Raw genomic sequence first — 17,433 nt, 5'->3', positions numbered from 1 at the left:
CGCTTGAATATGAAAAATGCAAATACATGCACAAAAAAAAATATATATATATATACAAAAAAAAAAAAAAAAAAAAAAAAATTCCATGGAGCAGTGGACACCACTCACTGGGCACTCGCCACTCGGCAGTGAACCTCAGCTAGCTGAGCGTTTGGTTTGGCGGCCGCGTGGGCGCTGTATGTGCCACAAATGGTTGCACTGAACAGCACACAAAATGCCGCACACTGCGCAAATAATTCTGAGGGCATTTAAACAATTGATTTCGATGTTTAAGGTACCTTTGAGCTTGATTAGAGCTCAGCGAAGGATGTCTAAAATTCAACAAGCTAGCATTTCATACAATATGTCCCTACTCAGATAACTTTTGCAAAGCTATGCTAGTAAACCAAAAATAAGGTTAGTTTTGTTTAAAAAAAATAAGTAAAAAAATCGCTTCCAGTGTTAAAGGTGTTAAAAATGCTGTTTCTTAACAGACTCTTGTTAACAGCTGTAAACAGTTGAAAGTTGATAGTCAGCAAATATGTAAAGCTTAGAAGGATCAATGCTGTTAGCAGCTATTAGACAGTTGACAGTCAGAGAAGATAAACAAACATGTTAACTTCTATGTAAATGCTGCTGTAATAATTCAGTTTACAGTTGTCAATAGTAAACAGCTCCAGTTAGTCTGCTATGTTAATGCTTTATGTAAATTCTTTCTTTGCAAAACTACATTCAAAGATTGTAAATTCGTTGCAGTGTAAATAAAAGGCCTGAGGGCGCGCTGCATTTTGCAGCTTGTTAAAAGCATACTCAATAATTGCAATTATTTCTCATATTTTATGAGCGCATTTCAATAATGAAGCCACCAGACACCAGACAGACAACCAAAGTCGATGCCGAAGACAAGGCTGTTGCTGTATCTGCAGCTGAAGTTGGAGCCGCTGTCGCGGTCGCGATCTGGATGGTCACTGCCATAGCGGGTGCATTTGGGGCGTTTTTAATGAGCCTTAAACTGCCAGTCAGAGAGAACCGTCAGGCAATGGCCAACTGGCTGCCAACTGGGCAACTCGGTCTGCAATTTGGTCTTTCATTTATGGCTAAATTGCTAAATTTGGTTGACTCGGCGGCGTTGGGTTGTTATCGCATCGATTTAGAATCGTTTGATCGATGGCTGCTGGCGCAACTTTCTCGCCAACGATGGGATTCTTACGCCACTCTCCAGTCTACAGTCTCCAGTTAGCCCCATTGGGCTCCATTTAACTATCCACCATGTAAACCATTTACCCAAACCTTAAGGCTAATGTGTGCTGTTGCTAATGGCCAAAACGAAAATTCATTTTGGGCTTTCTGCCCAATTCAATTGCCCAATTTTGGTTAAGTTTTCATTTCATTCCCAACAAAATTGCCCAGTTTCCTACGGTACTAATGCCGTTGTCCAAATGGAAAGCCGGCCGCGAAATAGGTCCCTGAAGTGTGCAAATCTCAGCCATAACGAATCAACAACGGCTGCTTCACTAAAAACAATAAAAATGTGCACTTAACAAACCATTAAATATCATTTGGTATGCTGAATTGTCTAGTGAACGTTTCCCTCAGATGCTGTAAATGTCGATAGTCAGTCTTCAGAGCTGACATTTATTGCCTAGACTCTAAACAACAACAGCTGTAGACTTTTAACATGTAACTGTTAAACAGTTTAACAGCTTTGCTGCTGCTAGCAGAAAACAGACAAGAGCTCTGTTTCAAGTGTTCGCATTAACGAGCTGGACATGTTAACAGTTAACATCTGTACACTGTTAACAGCCAGCTGGTATTTGGGAAAGCCATTTATTCTCTTCTACATTTTTATATTCTCTAACATACAAACTGAAGTTTCCTCCAAGATTGCATCAATCATACAACTTTAATGCGATTTTCGCCATAAACCAACAGTCAAGCCAATTAAAATGACCAAAAGACCATTAACATGGACATAAAAGCCAACAGAAGAAAAAATAACTAATGCAACTGTTCGTTAACAGTGCGCTGTTAACTTTATGTAAATGCAAGTTCTGTAAACTAATGCGTGAAGCCCTTAAGATGCCCAGCCTAATGTAAACACAGCAAACAGCTTGACACATGGGTGTTGCACACTCGCTGTCTGTGTCTGTGCGTGTGTGTGAGTGAGTGTGTGTGTGTGAAGTGAATTGTGGCTGGTGGCAGGCATCAGGCTGTCTAAGGAAAAACAAAAATAAATGTGATGACAGACATTTGGACTGATTGACTGATGGGCATTAAGTAGCTGAAATTGCATAACATTCGCGACCAGCTCCACGTTTAGCTTCAGCTAGCCTGGCATCGCATCCAACCATCGGCGTCCTCTTTGTCTTTGTCTTTGTCTTTGGTGTTGGCTTTGACTTTGGAGCTGTTCCATGCATTGCATTTGGCCTTTGTTTTGTTTTGTTTTGGCCATTCGCCTGTGGCATTGATGGCTCTGCGGCTGATGTTTAATGCTAATCCCAATGTCTGTCAGTCAGTTGCCAGGCATCTGCTGCCGGAGGAGCTGCACCAGCACAGCTGCGGGCCAAGTTATTGTTACTGTTATTGTTGCTGCTGCTGCTGCTGCTGCCGTAGACGAAGATGAAGTTGGCATTGTTGGCAGCCTGGCAGCCTGGCAGAAGGCAGCATCCACCTTGGCAAGCTGCCAGTTTCATAAAGTGGGCAAATAAATGGCAAGCGGCAAGCAACTTTTGTGGCTCTGTTCCATCTCCTGTGCCAGCTCCTTTGTAAGCTTTGCTATCAACTCCTCTACGGATTCCTGCTCTATCTCTTGTGGCCTGCTACTCCTCATACATGTTCTGTTCCATTTCTCGACTTATATTTGAACTTTTGCCTCATATCCTTGGCTGTCACCACTTCTTGCTTCCACTCTTTCTTAATCTAGTGTCCCATCTACTGCTTCTTCTTCAGCTATATTTTTTGGCTTAGCGTTTACTCGCTTTTCATCTTAAGCTCTGTCTTCCACTGCATCTGTTCCTTTAGTTTCTCTATCTGCTAGTTTAGCGCCTGCTCTCAGGACTGCATCATCGCCTGCTCCATCTGCTTCCTCGACTTCTTGATTCCTCTGCCTGATTCCTCTTTCACCTAAGCACATTTCCTCATCTATCTTCAGTTGTATCTCTTGTTTCCTCCAGCTACAACTCTTCATCCTTAACTTTTTCTGTCCCACGTCCTTTTCCGGAACTGTTGTTCCATCTCCCGTTTCATATCCTGCTCCACTTCCTGCACCATTTCCTGCTCCATCTCCTGCCACATCTCTTGCTTGCCTCCTGCTAGATCTGCTCAACTCTTTTTGCTGCTTCAACTCCTCTTCCAGATTACATTTCAGGCTCCCCCACCAGTTTATTTATGCCAATTCTGCCAACTATTTTCTCTTAGATTGCAATTACTCTGGGCTTTCAGCTCATCCCATTCCCAAGAAAAAAATAAAAACCTTCGCTCGTGCTGTGCTCATTAGCAGCCCGAACAGCGAACTTGTGTGTGACAATTTGTACCACACAATGGAACGCATTGTTAGCAGAATTCTTAGGTCCCCACCCCTCACATATAGATGCTGCGCACCCAAACCCGCCCCTGCCCAGCCTGGGCTATCCCGTGGGTTGGAGTATCCGTTACTTCGTTGTTAGAGTTGCCGCTGTTGGCCATTTGTTCTTGCTGTTTGTTGGACGCTCAAAATTGCCCATAAAGTACAAAAATGTATGTGGTTGGCCATTGGCAGCAACAGCAACGACAACAACAACGACAACAACAACAACAACAACAACCAGAACAACATTCAGCCAAGTTCATGAAGCGAACACTTTGTCGTTGGCCAAGTTTGCCGCAATCGGTGTACTTGTTGCTGTTGTTCTCGTGTTGTTGTTGTTGTTGCCGCACGCAATTTGGAATTTATTTGCACAATAATTGGCAAGCTGAATCAATAAACGCTCGCGGGCAGCCAAAAGTAATAAATTAACAATTGCCACTTCTAAATGCTGATAATGAGCAAAATCATCATCATCATCACGCTCATCATGACGATGATGATGATGCTGATCATGACGTTGGCCATAAGTCAGCTGCGGGCGGGTGGGGCCTAGTTACAGCTCGGCCGGCGATGAGAAATGACCCAATAAGCTGCAAAGCAGAAAAAATTAATATGCCGCGCAAAAAAAAAGGGAAATTGAATTTTTAAGCGAAAACAATCGATAAATTCATATCGATTTATATGAGCGCACATAAATCAGGCAACGGCAGCAGAATAAAAGCCAAAAAAATAGGTGTAAAGAATATTAAAACGGAATGTGCATAATAAATCGAATTCAGCACTTGTCGATAGCTAAACTCTTGTCGATAACTATTTAATTAAATACTTAAATTAAATAACAATCAAATTTGTGCCACAAATTGCCAACTTTTCTAGCTGATAATAAATCATATGCTCATCGAGATGTTTTTGAAATGATATGCCATAAAAAATCGTTGACAGCATTCGATTATGGGAGGGTGGGAGGTTGGGAGCGAGGTAGGCTGATGTTTGCAGCGATTAGTGCAGCGTTAACGAGCAGCTAAACCCCAAATGGCACTGCAATTTAATGATTTTGTGCCCATCTCGAGCAGAGACTAGCAGAGCGCTGCTGCCAAACAAAGCAAAGCCTTGTGCCAGCCGGAAATGGATGCATTCAAGCTGATAAGCGCGATAAAAGCGCAGCTAAATGCCTAACAAAAGCAGCAAGAGTGAACCAGTCGGCAGTGCTCGACTAGGAGACGCCCTGTATAGGCCAGCACAAGTATTTTCAATATAAGCTAAGTCCTTCTGCCTATTATACTCCTTTTAGCCACTTTCAACGGTAACGAAGCGAGCACGAAGAACGGTCAACGATTTGTGGCACACACACATGCGACCCAAGTCGCCAGATACAAGCGAGCGATACGCGCCGTTTTGTGGCAGCAACAACTTCCTCATACCAGCAGCTGCAGCAGCCAGGCAGGCGGCGAGGCGGGCGGAGACGGCGGCTGAGGCAAGTGCATAGCTTAATTAGTGCAAAATAGTAGCTAGTTCGTTGCCTAAGTCTTTTGTTTTTCATGTCAACGCCAGTTTCTTGCCTAAGTGTTTTGTTTTTGATGCTATCGACATATTGACGCCAAGTACTGCAGCCTAGGAGCACAAATCACAATTCATAGCGAAACCGTTATAGCTAATGCAAGTTCGTTGCCTAAGTCTTTTGTATTTATTGATTAAAATAGCCGCAGGTTTGTTGCGTAAGTCTTTTGAGTATGTTGATCAAAATTGTGGCAGGTTTGTTGCTTAAGTCATTTTAGTTCGGTAGAAATAGCGGCAAGTTCGTTGCCTAAGTCTTTGGTTATCCTGCTATCAAACTACCGGCAAGTTCGTTGCCTAAGTTTTTTGTTTCATGCTATCAAAATATTGTTGTTAAGTGCTGAAATGCAACGGCCACGCCCCACAAGCCACAGTCCACACACACCACCGCCGCAAGCACCGTTACGGCGCAGCCCGCGGACCCTGGGCCTAGCCGCCCGAACAATAATCAAAAGGCGAATTAAAAATAGACATAGAAATTAATTGCAATGGCAGCAAATGCTTGCCCGATGCGACCAACGGGGCGCGGCTGCGACAGCTAAACGCATCTCTGGCATCTCTTGTGGCATTGGCATGAAGATGCATCTACAGCTGCATCAGATAATGAATTAGAGAGAGGCGCGAGAGGCGCGCGAGGTGCGAGAGGCGCGAGAGCCTGTGAGACGCGCCCTGCAATGGCCATGCCATGGCAGGCGCTGCTCTTGAACGTTGGGGCGTTGCTTTTGCTGGAATTGTTGCCGCCTGCCTTTTGTCTAGCTGCTTCTTCTTCTAGCGGCAATTCATTTTCGTTTTGTCAGCAGCAACAACAACAACAACAACAGCTGCAAGAGGAACAGAACTTAATTGTTGGCCAGTCGTCAACAGTTGCTGCTACAAACAAATCAAAAGCAATGCCCAATGGACAGTTGGCAGCAACTGTTGCTGGCGCTGCAACAGCAGGCAACAGTTGCTGCTGCCGCTCGCATTACTCAATGTCATTGGACGCCGCCAACGCTGCCGCCAAAGCTAAAAGCTGCTGATCGTCAATTAGGTGGGGTACCAAAGCCACAGCCACCGACATTTATCTGCAGCAGCCACGCAGCCCTAATTGTGAAGTATGGTTCAAGAGCAGCAGCAGCAGCACCAGCAGCAGCAGCAGCAGTTGCAAACAGGCGTAGCGGCAATCATTGCTGCCAGCCCAGCCGGCCAGTCAGTCAGTCAGTTTGAGTGACTAATTGCCAACTGATTGCAGCGCGACGTTCAAGCTTATAAATAGGCATTGCAGCGCCGAGTGCAGCAACTGCGATTAGATGCTGCCGCCGCTGCTGCCAGCCTTCCCAGCAGCAACATGAAGTGAACTTGAGCTATGCAACTGCTCAAGTCAGCACCTGCCTTTGCCAAGCAAAAGCCGCCTTTCTAGCCCAAAATATAAATGCGGCTTAGACATTATTGCAAACCATGCCCAAGGCTATGTCTGTCCCCGAAAGGCAACCATTTTGGCATTGACATTGGGACTTACCTTCAAGTTGGGCAGCTCAAAATGTGACGTCTAGGAAAACTGAAAATGGAAAAGCAAAAGCAATATTTTACAATTGGTTAGTTAAACTTTTCGTGTATTTGCTTAAGAGAAATTAGAGAAATTGCCTATGATTAGAGAGTGTGAGAGAGAGCGAGAGGAAGAGAGGGAGCTGCTGTGATTTAAAATATAGGCAAATATTATCGTATATTTATGGAGACCAGAGACATAAAGACTTAAACTAAATGCTTAACGGAGCTTGAAATCTAACATGAGCGTACTTTTAAAGTAGCTCTCACAATATACCCCTTAAAAATCAAGCTGGGAGTGCCCGACTTGAAGATATCCTGAGCCCAACGACATGCTGGCATTACAAACATTCTAGCTTAGTTCGATATGTATGTGTGTACACAAAAACACGCACAAACACACATACACATTCAAAAGCGGCGTTGCTTCTTCTTCCACTCTATATGGGAAATGCATTCCTGATTAGCTTCGGTATTTATAATCCGATCATTATAAAACTTTCAGGTAATAAATATGGTATAAAAAGTGCGTACAAAGAAAGCGCAACATGTTTTAAAAATGTGCTTTATTTTCATTTTTGAACAAGGAATTAGGGACTAGAGATAAGTTAGCAGAAAGTAAAGCATTCATGATCTGTTTAGTTTTGTTAAGTGTATCTAGCTTTTAAAGCTTTGAGCGCAAGTCTTTAAGTCGATATTTATCGATGCGAAGAATTGGTTGAATGCTGAGTTGTCTTTGTTTTTTTTTCAGCAATTACGAGCTTCACTATTATCCGCAACTAACCAGGAAACCGTTAGCCAAATGTCTACAAGGCTGACTAATTTTCGTGTTGCTCTATTAGAAGCTTTCAAGCATCCCTCAAATCGGTGGCTGCTGTTGCTGCTGCTGCTTGTTTTGCTTTAAGAACACTTTGTTAAAGTTAATCCCAAATATAAATCTTTAAGCATGTTTACTGCTGCTGCTGCTTATTCTTCAACTTCTACTGTGCTGCTTTCTTTGGCTGCAGCTAATCGGACACATCTCGGCCGCATCTTTCGACGCTTCGCGTAAACAATGCGCCTTAATTATTAGTTATTCCCGAATCTGATAATAATAACAATCAGCTTTTCTCCTTCTTTTTTTTTTCGGCTTGTTGGGAGGGGGAGAGGAGTGGAAATGCACTTTACGGACAAACACGCAGCTGGATAGCGCATTGGGCGGGGCCAGGTGCAGGGGCGATAGAACGAGTTTTTTTTCCTCTTTCGATTTTGATTTTTAATTTAAGCTACTTTTCTTTCGGTTGCTTTTTTTTTGTTTTCAGCTGCACAGGCTGTGGGGAGGGGCCAATGAAGATGAACAGCAGCCGCATCTTTGAATGCATATTTGAACTTATTTGATGGTCAGCTGTGAGATGTTGTTGTTGTAGCTGTTGTTGTTGTTGTTGTTGTTGTTGCTGCTGTTCGTCTTTGACCGTTTGCCTTGGCCAACAACAACAATAACAACAACAGCAGCGACGGCGGCATTGTCATCATCATTAAGATCATAATGCCGTTGCTTGGCCGTCGCTTCAATCTGGTTTCCAGCAGCGGCAACAACATGTTCTCTGGCTAGTAAACCGCTAACCAAAACCCCAACCCGGCCCGCTCGCTTTAACTGAAAAGTTGCTGCGTAACGGTATCTACTATTCGTAGCAGACCCCAGCTCGCAGCGCGCAGCTCGTCTAATGGGTTATTGATATACGCGCTGACTGGCTGAGAAAAACTGAGGGGGAAAATAAAAGAAAGAAAAACGAACAAGCGAACGTATTGCGATGCCACGCCCCGCCCGACCCCGTGGCAGGTAGGCAGCCAGCCCACCTGGCCTGGACTGGACTGGCCTGGCCTGGCTCGTCTACTCGGGCACTCGGTGAGTCGTCGAGTCATCATTCAATCGAGCGCAGCAGCGAGTGGAAAGTGCAAAAAGAAATTGTTGCGCCGCATGCGGCCGCCAAAGATCGGGACATGGACTAGCGGATATATTTGCATGCCAGCAATAAAAACAACGACAACAGCAATAACATGCTGAGTAATTAAAGTAACAACTACAGCACAAACAATTAAAAAAAAAGTAACAGAGCGAGAGAGAGAGAACGAGAGAGACTTGGCGACATGAACATGACGTTTACAGCCCCATAAAAAGAAAATATAAGACACACATAAATATATATGTATATATATATAAATATATATATGTATCTATCTATATAGTGTAAGAAAATGTGGTCCATAATCAACAATCAGTGACAGCGGCAACAATAAACATAAATGTTTGCTTTCTATTTGATTACTTGACCGAATTTTGCTAAACAAAAGACTTAAGACACAAACTTGGCCATGCTGGGCGGCATTTTCATTAAGCTCTATGCAAATGTGCAACGCCTGGCTGAGCTGCTGCTGTGTGAATAACTGAAAGCAGAAAGACAAAAACAAAAACGATAACAGTTCGCTGCAGTTGCTCCAATTTCCAGAGAAAATTCTACGAGGCGCTTCAGCTTACAAAGTGTGAGCGGCACATGGGCGGAGAGGGGGCACCTAGCATTCGCACACTCCAAAAACATACTTTTCACACACACACGCGCGGCATTTGCATGCTGCCCAAGTCTAATTAAACCTCAGACGCTGCTCATTAAAACTGCGACCAAGCAGCCTAAGACTGGGCGGTCAGCAGAAAATGGGCACACTCACACTCACACTCACGCACACACGCACACCTGCTTTAACACGTTGACTGGGGCTCAACGGCAGCCCGTGGCCCGTTGGCCACGTCAAGTGCAATGATATCATTTACCAAGCGTGTTGAAATCAAAAAAAAAAAAAAAAAGAATAACAACAACAAAAAACGTAAGAAATGACACTCGAAATGGGAACACTTTCACACATTGCGTGGACAATGGGACGAGCGTAGAAGTGGACCTGTTAATCCATCAAGTCCGCATAAGTACCTGCTCGCACTCTCCGCTCGCACTTCTCTTCATCCGTTTTCTCATGATAAATGTCTAACATGATGCCGCGCGTCATCATCATTCAATCAAACGCCAACTGTGAGCCGCTAATCAAGTTGGCTTTATTCAAATTTATTGGCCTGTTCTCTGGCTGCTCGACTGTTAGATGGAAAAAAAAAGAACAAACAGCGTGAGAACGCACAAAAGAAATTTTTGCTTAAGGCAAGAGTATTACCGAATCTTCTTCATTTCTTGACAGTGAAAACGTGAATGGAACTGAGCAAAATCTAATGAAAACAAGGCCAGGCCATTGTATTAGCTGCGACATTTTATTTACAGCAAATACTTTATGGGCAGCTGTAAATTCCTAAAGATGGAAAGGTATCTTAAATAATTTGTGTCGAAGAATTTAAATCATAGAAATCAAGTCTGACGCAGAGTGAAAGAAATGCTTGTGCCCTGTGACTGCAGACTTTAAGCGACAATAAAACTAGCCTAGAGACTTGATATATATGACTTATCAAAAGTTTATCATCTAATCCAAACCTTTTCCCATTTAAGAAAAATCGATGGAGACACATCAGACACTGATTGAAAGATATGCTTGTGCCTTGTGCCTGATTCAGCAGCAAGAACATTTTTATAATATCGATAAATATCGATTTTGAGATATGGTTTTTAGGCATAACTCGAAGATTCTAAAACCTAGATACAACAAATTTGGCACTTAGCTTGAGAATATTTCACGTTTTGGCCAAATCCAACTATTCTGCTCCAAACTGCAGACAAGTCATTCTCAAAGCTTGCTCTTTTGTATATGCATTTTTTAAGCTCTGAAAACTTCTTGAAGTTCGGACTCTAAGCATCGAAGTAAGTCGAGAATGCATTTGCTGTGCACAGTGTGTGGCTATGTAGAGAAGGAAGCTAGACTTTTTGGCGCTGAGTTCGGAATGTCTTGCAGGTGGGCACCTTTATTTGCTTTGCACTCGAATTGTTTTTGGGCACGAAGTCACCCTTTAAATATTCTGTGCTGCTCTAAACTCAGCTCGAGCCCAAGATGCTATGATTTTGATTTTGAGTGCTATGTTAAAGATTTTCTTTTGATTTCCAGAAAAAAAAAGAAGTCTTTGCTTTTTTTGAGACGGCGTTGAATAATTTGTTGGCCTAATTGGGAGCGTTGTTGTTGAAAGTTGAGCCAGCCCAGAGACAGACAGACAGACTGATGCGACAATCAAATTCATAATGGGCAACACGAACAAAGGCAAACGCAGAATCTTTCAGTTGGCTTATAGGGCGCATAATTCTATGAATAGCGTCGAGCGAGCGGTCAGTGGGGCGTGCTGTAAATGGGGGGCAACAAAGAAAGAGAAAAAGAGAGAGAGAAAAAAAATAACCGTTGACTAGCACAGATTCCGGCTGAAATTCAAGCAGTTTCCCCTCCCCATCCCAAAAGAAAACGAAAATATTTCAGCTGGAACCAGCCAAAAAACAAAAAAAAAAAAAATGGAAAATAAAAAAGCGCCAGCTCATCATGAGCAGCATTTGGAGTCGCGGAATGCTGAATTGGAACAGGCAGCAAAAAGAAATAAATCAAATGGCAACGAAGAAGTTGCAACTCAGCGAGTGTTTAAGCGATTTAAGTGAGTACACTCATATACCCATACTCATACTCACAATCAGCACTCAGCACTCGTATCGTTGATCATTCAACAGGCTCTTGAATTTGTCAGCGCTCGCTTAGCGAGTGTTAGGACTTTGAAGAGCTGTAGGAGCTGGGCGCAAGTGCTTTTGGCAGCTGTTATTTACTATTTATCCATTTTACCCATTTACCCATTTGTCTAGCTGTCTATTTCTTTATTTATCTATTCACTTGGCCCATCTTTCGCGGTGCGAATCAATTGTCGCAACAGGTGCTGAATTCGTTGGCTTAATTTGTCCAGTGCTTCAACAGCTGCTGCTGCTGTTGCTGCTGCTGCTGTTGTTGTTGTTGCTGCTGTTGCTGTGAATGTGGGTCAGCGCCAAGAACAACTACAACTCCAGTAACAACAACAACAACAACAAGAACTTAACTGTGCCACAGCGCATTCAGTTACAACTGCCGCAGTGAAGCGGCACAAAACCCGAAACGAAATGAGCCGCCGGAGCCACCAAATGGCCGAAATGTGAGACAGGATGAACAAGCAGCATGTTGCTGTTGCTTTTGCTGTTAAGCATTGCATTTTCTTCTTCTTATTCTTTTTTTTTTCGTGTGCCAGTTGCCTGTGTGTAGGCTGTAGACAAGTTCTTAACCAGCTAAATGCAAAAAATAGAAGACAAGAAAAAAAGCTTGCAGCTAAGACAAACTTTTAACTGGTGCATAGAATTTTGCATAGCTGCTGCCAGAAGAAGAGAGCTGTTCGCGCAGAAAGATATACATATATATATATCGACAGAAAACTTGTACATGTATGGCATAGTTCTTGAAGAAACAAATAAGAAGAGCATACAAAGGACCAAATACCCTTGACATGTCTCCATGACATATTTTATATTTTAGCTAGTCATATGATAAAACCGTGAGATTTTATAGGGTGCGTGGAAAATGTTGAAGTTTGTACTTGCTGAGCGGGATCACGATATGTTTAACAAGTAAGCCGAATAGGTTTCCATGCTGCAACAACTTTTCGCCTGATGGAGCTGTACGATAGAGTCATTCAATATTGAAATGATATTGTTTACATGAAAGTTGCTTGGTTGAGCTTATAAGTGTCTACAGCGGATCATTGCTATGCTAGCTTTAGGATATAGTAAGCCGATGCAGCTTGCAACAAAGGGAAGCAACTAGGCAAAGTTTTATCAAAACAACTTTCAAACTGAGAAACATGGACAGTCGGGCGGGCTCACAGACAGGGTTTGTATTCTGAATGTAGTATAATATATGAGATATGGCAGATAGAACATTATGTGTTGTGTATAACACATGATATATGGTATATGGTATATAATGTATTGTGTCTAGCATATAATTATATATGGCATATGGTAGATAGTACATAATATATACCATATAGTATAGAATATAAGGCAAATATTATATAGATCCAAGTCTCTGCAACTTTTTTTTTATCTTAATTCCTACTTGGTTCACTTTTCTCCCACATATCGAGCTTCAAATTGGCGCAGCTTCGCCTCAGCTCAAAAGCAGCTTTATTTGGTTTTCTCTGGCAGCTTTTGGGTATTTTTTTTTATTGCTTTTATGTGTGTCATTCACATGTTTAAGTGTTTATCTGTGTTTTGCGTTTTTTTTTTGTTTTTTTTTTTTTTTTTAATTTGTTTTTATTCTAATCTAATCAAAATCGATTTCATTAATTTCCGCTACGAAACTTGGCAACATGATTGCCAGCAAATGAAGTGAAATACATTTAAAAGTGGGCCAAGAAAGAAAAATAAAAAGCTTTTAGCACTTAGCGTTTAGTTGTAGTTGTTGTTGTTGTTGCTATTGGTATTTTCTCATGCATTTTGGTTAGTTGTGCTGGCTTTCTTAGAGCTCTGGCAGATTTGGGTCAGTTTTGTAGCGCCTCTCCACACTGATCCCCCCTCTTATCGACCCACCCGCCCGACACGCATCTCGTGCAAATGGCGCCGCCGCTGGACAGCAGAATGAACGACAGTTAATGACAGAGAAACTTCATTCATTTGCTGCACTTACGACTTGGCCAGAGATTTCGCTACAAGCAACGGACACAGAGAGTGAAGGAGAGGAGGTGCGAGGCAGGGTGGGGATAGGTAAATTTGTGCGCTTTTGTGGCTTGGCATGCTGTAATTAAACGTTTTTCCAGCTAATGCAAATGCAATTCGTAGCAAGTTCGTTGCCTAAGTCTTTTGTTTTTGGCCATGCAACGCGTACCGTTCGTTTAATGTGAATTGTGGCCGTGGCCGCAGTCGCCGTTTTATGGCCTGTTATTCTATTTCTTGGCTCTTTTTACGATTCGATTATAAAACAACAAGTCATTTTTATGCAACCATATTACGTTATTTCCGGGGCGGCAACAACAACAACAACAAGCACAAAACATGTATGTATAAGAGAAGAAAACAATAAACTTTAATTTTAACAAAGTCAACTCGCACTTTTCTGCTTCTGCTCAAGATGTGCCCGCATGAGTGTGTGGTTGTGTGTGTGTATGTGTGTGAAGCTATAAAAACAGATGCCGGCCCAGTAGGTAGGTGCAGCGCACTGTGGCACGGCTTGGGGCGGCAGAGGGCGTGGCAGCTAGTTAGTTCTTTGGGGGCTGCTGCTCCGCATTTGAGTTCTTTTTGCTGCGTGCGCTTTTTTTATACATACGTTTTTTTTTTATTTTTTTAAATTTTTTTAATGCGTTTCTCATGCTCTCGGCCCGTTGCTTTTTGCTGCTGCTTGTCGCTGTGTCTGTGTGTGTGTTCGTGTGCATGTGTGTGTATCTCTTTCTTTTACACTAAATGCTTTCCTAATGAATTGGGTGACCAGCAACGACGACGTTGGCGACGATGGCGGCCCGGTAATAACGGTTAATTGCGTTAATGACTTTAACAGAAAATATAAAGCGCAAGCATTAAGATAATAAAAAAAGTAAAGCAAAGCAAAGTAGCCAAAGTAGACAAAAAGAAAGAGCATTAAATGTGTCAATCATGTGTGTGTGCGTGTGTGTGTACGAAAGAGACAGTGTGTCCAGTTGGGTTATGGGCCTGCATTTTCCAATGAATTGCAAATTGCTCAAGTTGTGCACAGTTAAAGTCGGCTACGGGGTCAAAGTCTTGTCCTGCTCATCCCGAAACACACACACACACATAAGCACACACACATAAAGCAACAATGCGCATGTATAGCCATGGCATAGCTGTTGTCAAGTTTGTTGCCTAAGTCTTTCAGTTGTCAAGTTCGTTGCCTAAGTCTTTCAGCTGTCAAGTTCGTTGCCTCAGTCTTTCTATTTGGTCCTGTTATCTGCCCGCATTTAAATCCCTAAGTTGCCCAGCCTGAATAAGGATGAAAATACTGCGCATCTTTTTGAAATGAGGCTGCCAAAATGAAGGTTGAAGAGCCTGCTTCAAAGCAAACTGAGTAACATCTCAACTGCTGCTCATTTAAATTTGTTCAATATGTTTCCAATTTGAAAATAGAATACTATGAGCATACACATATATACATGTATAATGCAACTCTTATTATTTTCCATTGATATTCCCTTTTAGTTTCCCTGTGTTCTTTTATATGATAATATCGTATATCATGTCTGTAAGTATTTTTATATACTAGACAAAAGGTTTGATTTTTACATTTTGCCTCAATTCTCTTTTTATATTTATATATATCTGTGTTATATATGTAATATATTAAGTTCAGCATTTTTATTATTATTTTTGCATTTTAATTAAAATTTTATATTTTTGTACATTTGTACAATAAAGTTAAATGTGATTGTGATTGCCTTCGAGCTTGAAGTTTTATTTGTAAAAATCAAATACTATTTTTATATTATATTTCATATGACATTATATACTCGGTGCGAGAATTTCACTATTAATTTTGTATTATTCTTTTATTCATTATTTTCTATAAACATACATAAAGATCATGTTTACGGGGAGATCTTTAGTAAGTATTATATTAAAGCCATCCTTTAATATTGATTTTTTTAATTAATATCTTTAGTATAATTTCTGATTCGTTGCCCAGTTTTCTTTGATTGGGGCTTGAAATAAATACGACCTTTATATTTAATTTCAATTAATCTGATTTTTTTTAGTTTTTGCAGCACTCCTTAAAAATAAATTATACCATAAAAAAAATTATAAAAAAAATTGCAATTTTCGCAGCACTTTTGTGTTCAGCTCTCCTCACAAATATTTTGGAATTTTTGCTTACCTTAGTTTTTGTTAATAATGCACAATAAATTTAATTAAAAGTTTGTTCTTTTGTTGTGTTTAGTTAAAAGATTTTTGCTTTTAACTTTTGGTGAGCTTCGATTCGCTTTTTATGTGTTGGCTACGAAAATCCTGTCGCGTATGTTTTTCTTTTTTTGTAAGATGAACAGAAAAAAAAGATTGCACTTTCGCACTTTTTGACACTTTGTGGGGCTGTGTGGAGCACAAGCAGGAGCCTTGCACTTGAGCTCGTTCTCGAATCCGAATGCCACCAAATGTTGCAATGCTGCAGAGTTGCACACTGCCAAGTTCACTAGGAGAGCACACACAGAGTTGTTTTAAAAAAAAAAGAAGTGTTTTATATGTCCACGCTGCTGCTGCTAATGCTGCTGCTGCTGATGCTGCTGCTGCTGCTAATGCTGCTGCTACTGCTACTGCTGCTGCTGCTGCTGCTGACTCGACGGCGCTGTTGGCACTTCAATTGCATTACGCGCAATGGCTGGTGGGCCAGCGAGTGCGCCACTTTTATGCTTTTCCCAGAGGTCTCCACGGCGAAGAAGAACCAGCCGGGAGAGCGCACAAGAACAGCGGCAGAGAAAGCGACGGTGACGGCGACGGCGACTGCGACGTCGTCGTCATCATTATAAGAAAGCTATGCAGCAGCGGCGACGACGTCGTCGTCGTCTTCAGCAGCACCAGCAGCAGCACCAGCACCAGCACCAGCAGCAGCGGCAGCAATGCAAACGCACGAAGTAGAAGCGAAGAAAAGCGCGAGCCCATTTCTACTTTGCACACACACACACGCACACAAAGGCACTCACACAGACACGCTCGAACGAGCGTTGCGCCTCTTCTGCAGAACAAGAAAGAGCCCAACACTGAGAACGCAAGAGCGCGCTCTCCAAACTTACAACAACTACTACTACTAATACACACACACACACACACATTCAGTCTCCATGGAGAGTTGGTCTCAGCCGCGACCTCAAGCTTAACAGCAGCAACAACTTTAACAGCACTCGCTGCTCGTAGCATTGAACTTGAACAACAGAGCGCCAACAGTGGCTCGCCAGTGAGCTTGACTTTGACACAAGCCCCCCGCCAGCCGCGCTGCACTGCTTCGACAAGCTGTTACATGTTGAGACAACGGCACCTGCTGCAGCGCATCGATTTGCATGGCTACTGTTTGAGGGTTTCCAGAGGCGGGGGGGAAGGGCGAGCCAGATCGCTTGTAATCTTGTCAGCATCTGTGGTAGCCGTTGTTGATCTACTATTGACCGATAAATATGCTAATGAATTATGCGCAGTCACTGCGGCAACTCTGGCATGTTGTGTAATCAGCGCGATGCCAGCCCAATGATAAATATGGGCGTGCCAAATGTAATGAACAAATATCCACAATTGCCATGCTATCTATATATGTATATGTTATATGGTAGAGGTATTCAGTTTCTAACTGTACACAGATTGAAGTTGAGATTTTCAAGAATTCCTGTAAGTTTCTGATTAAAGAATGCTTCTACTTGGAATAGTCAAATAATTTAACTACAAGTGAATAGGGAATTTTTTTACTGGGAATAGTTCCACTTTGGTTGAGTTGTTTAGTTTTCGTTGTCATTTCTTACGGCCCTATTTTCCGTATTGTGATTCTACAGTTGGTTGTAATTCTTAGCTGGATTATTATCCATATTTTACCTTCGTTTGTTTTATTTTTTGATCCTATCTGTGATTTGAGAAAGCTGTAGTACTATATAAAAAGAAATATAAAAAGAATTTGATATTATATTTTTTGCATGTACATGCGAATTGTTAACTTTTCAAGTAGAGGTCGTTTCTTGTTTCTTTTCTTTTTTCTAACAGTTTTGTTTAATTTTCTCGCGGTGTTTGCGGATAGAAAGTGGTTGGGGTGCAGCGCATTTTGTTGATATTATGCCAATTAAAGCAAAGGGTGACAAATTCTGCGGCCGTTAT

At 42.0% G+C, this 17,433-nt stretch overlaps 1 protein-coding gene across 1 annotated transcript in view; it reads right to left on the bottom strand.

Moving 5' to 3' along the window:
- Positions 1-15,970, bottom strand: part of tyn (trynity) — a 42,604-nt gene extending 26,634 nt beyond the window's left edge. The window contains exons 1-2 of the mRNA XM_002059563.4: positions 15,464-15,970; positions 6,597-6,635 (exon numbers count right to left, since the gene is read on the bottom strand). The gene's annotated coding sequence lies outside the window, so the exon portion shown is untranslated. The remainder of the gene's footprint in view (positions 1-6,596; positions 6,636-15,463) is intronic.
- Between the last annotated feature and the right edge of the window lie 1,463 nt (positions 15,971-17,433).

Source organism: Drosophila virilis, chromosome X (assembly GCF_030788295.1).
Source record: "Drosophila virilis strain 15010-1051.87 chromosome X, Dvir_AGI_RSII-ME, whole genome shotgun sequence".
Taxonomy (NCBI): domain Eukaryota; kingdom Metazoa; phylum Arthropoda; class Insecta; order Diptera; family Drosophilidae; genus Drosophila; species Drosophila virilis.
Note: the sequence above shows the minus strand (reverse complement) of the source record. Positions and strands in the feature narration are given on the sequence as shown.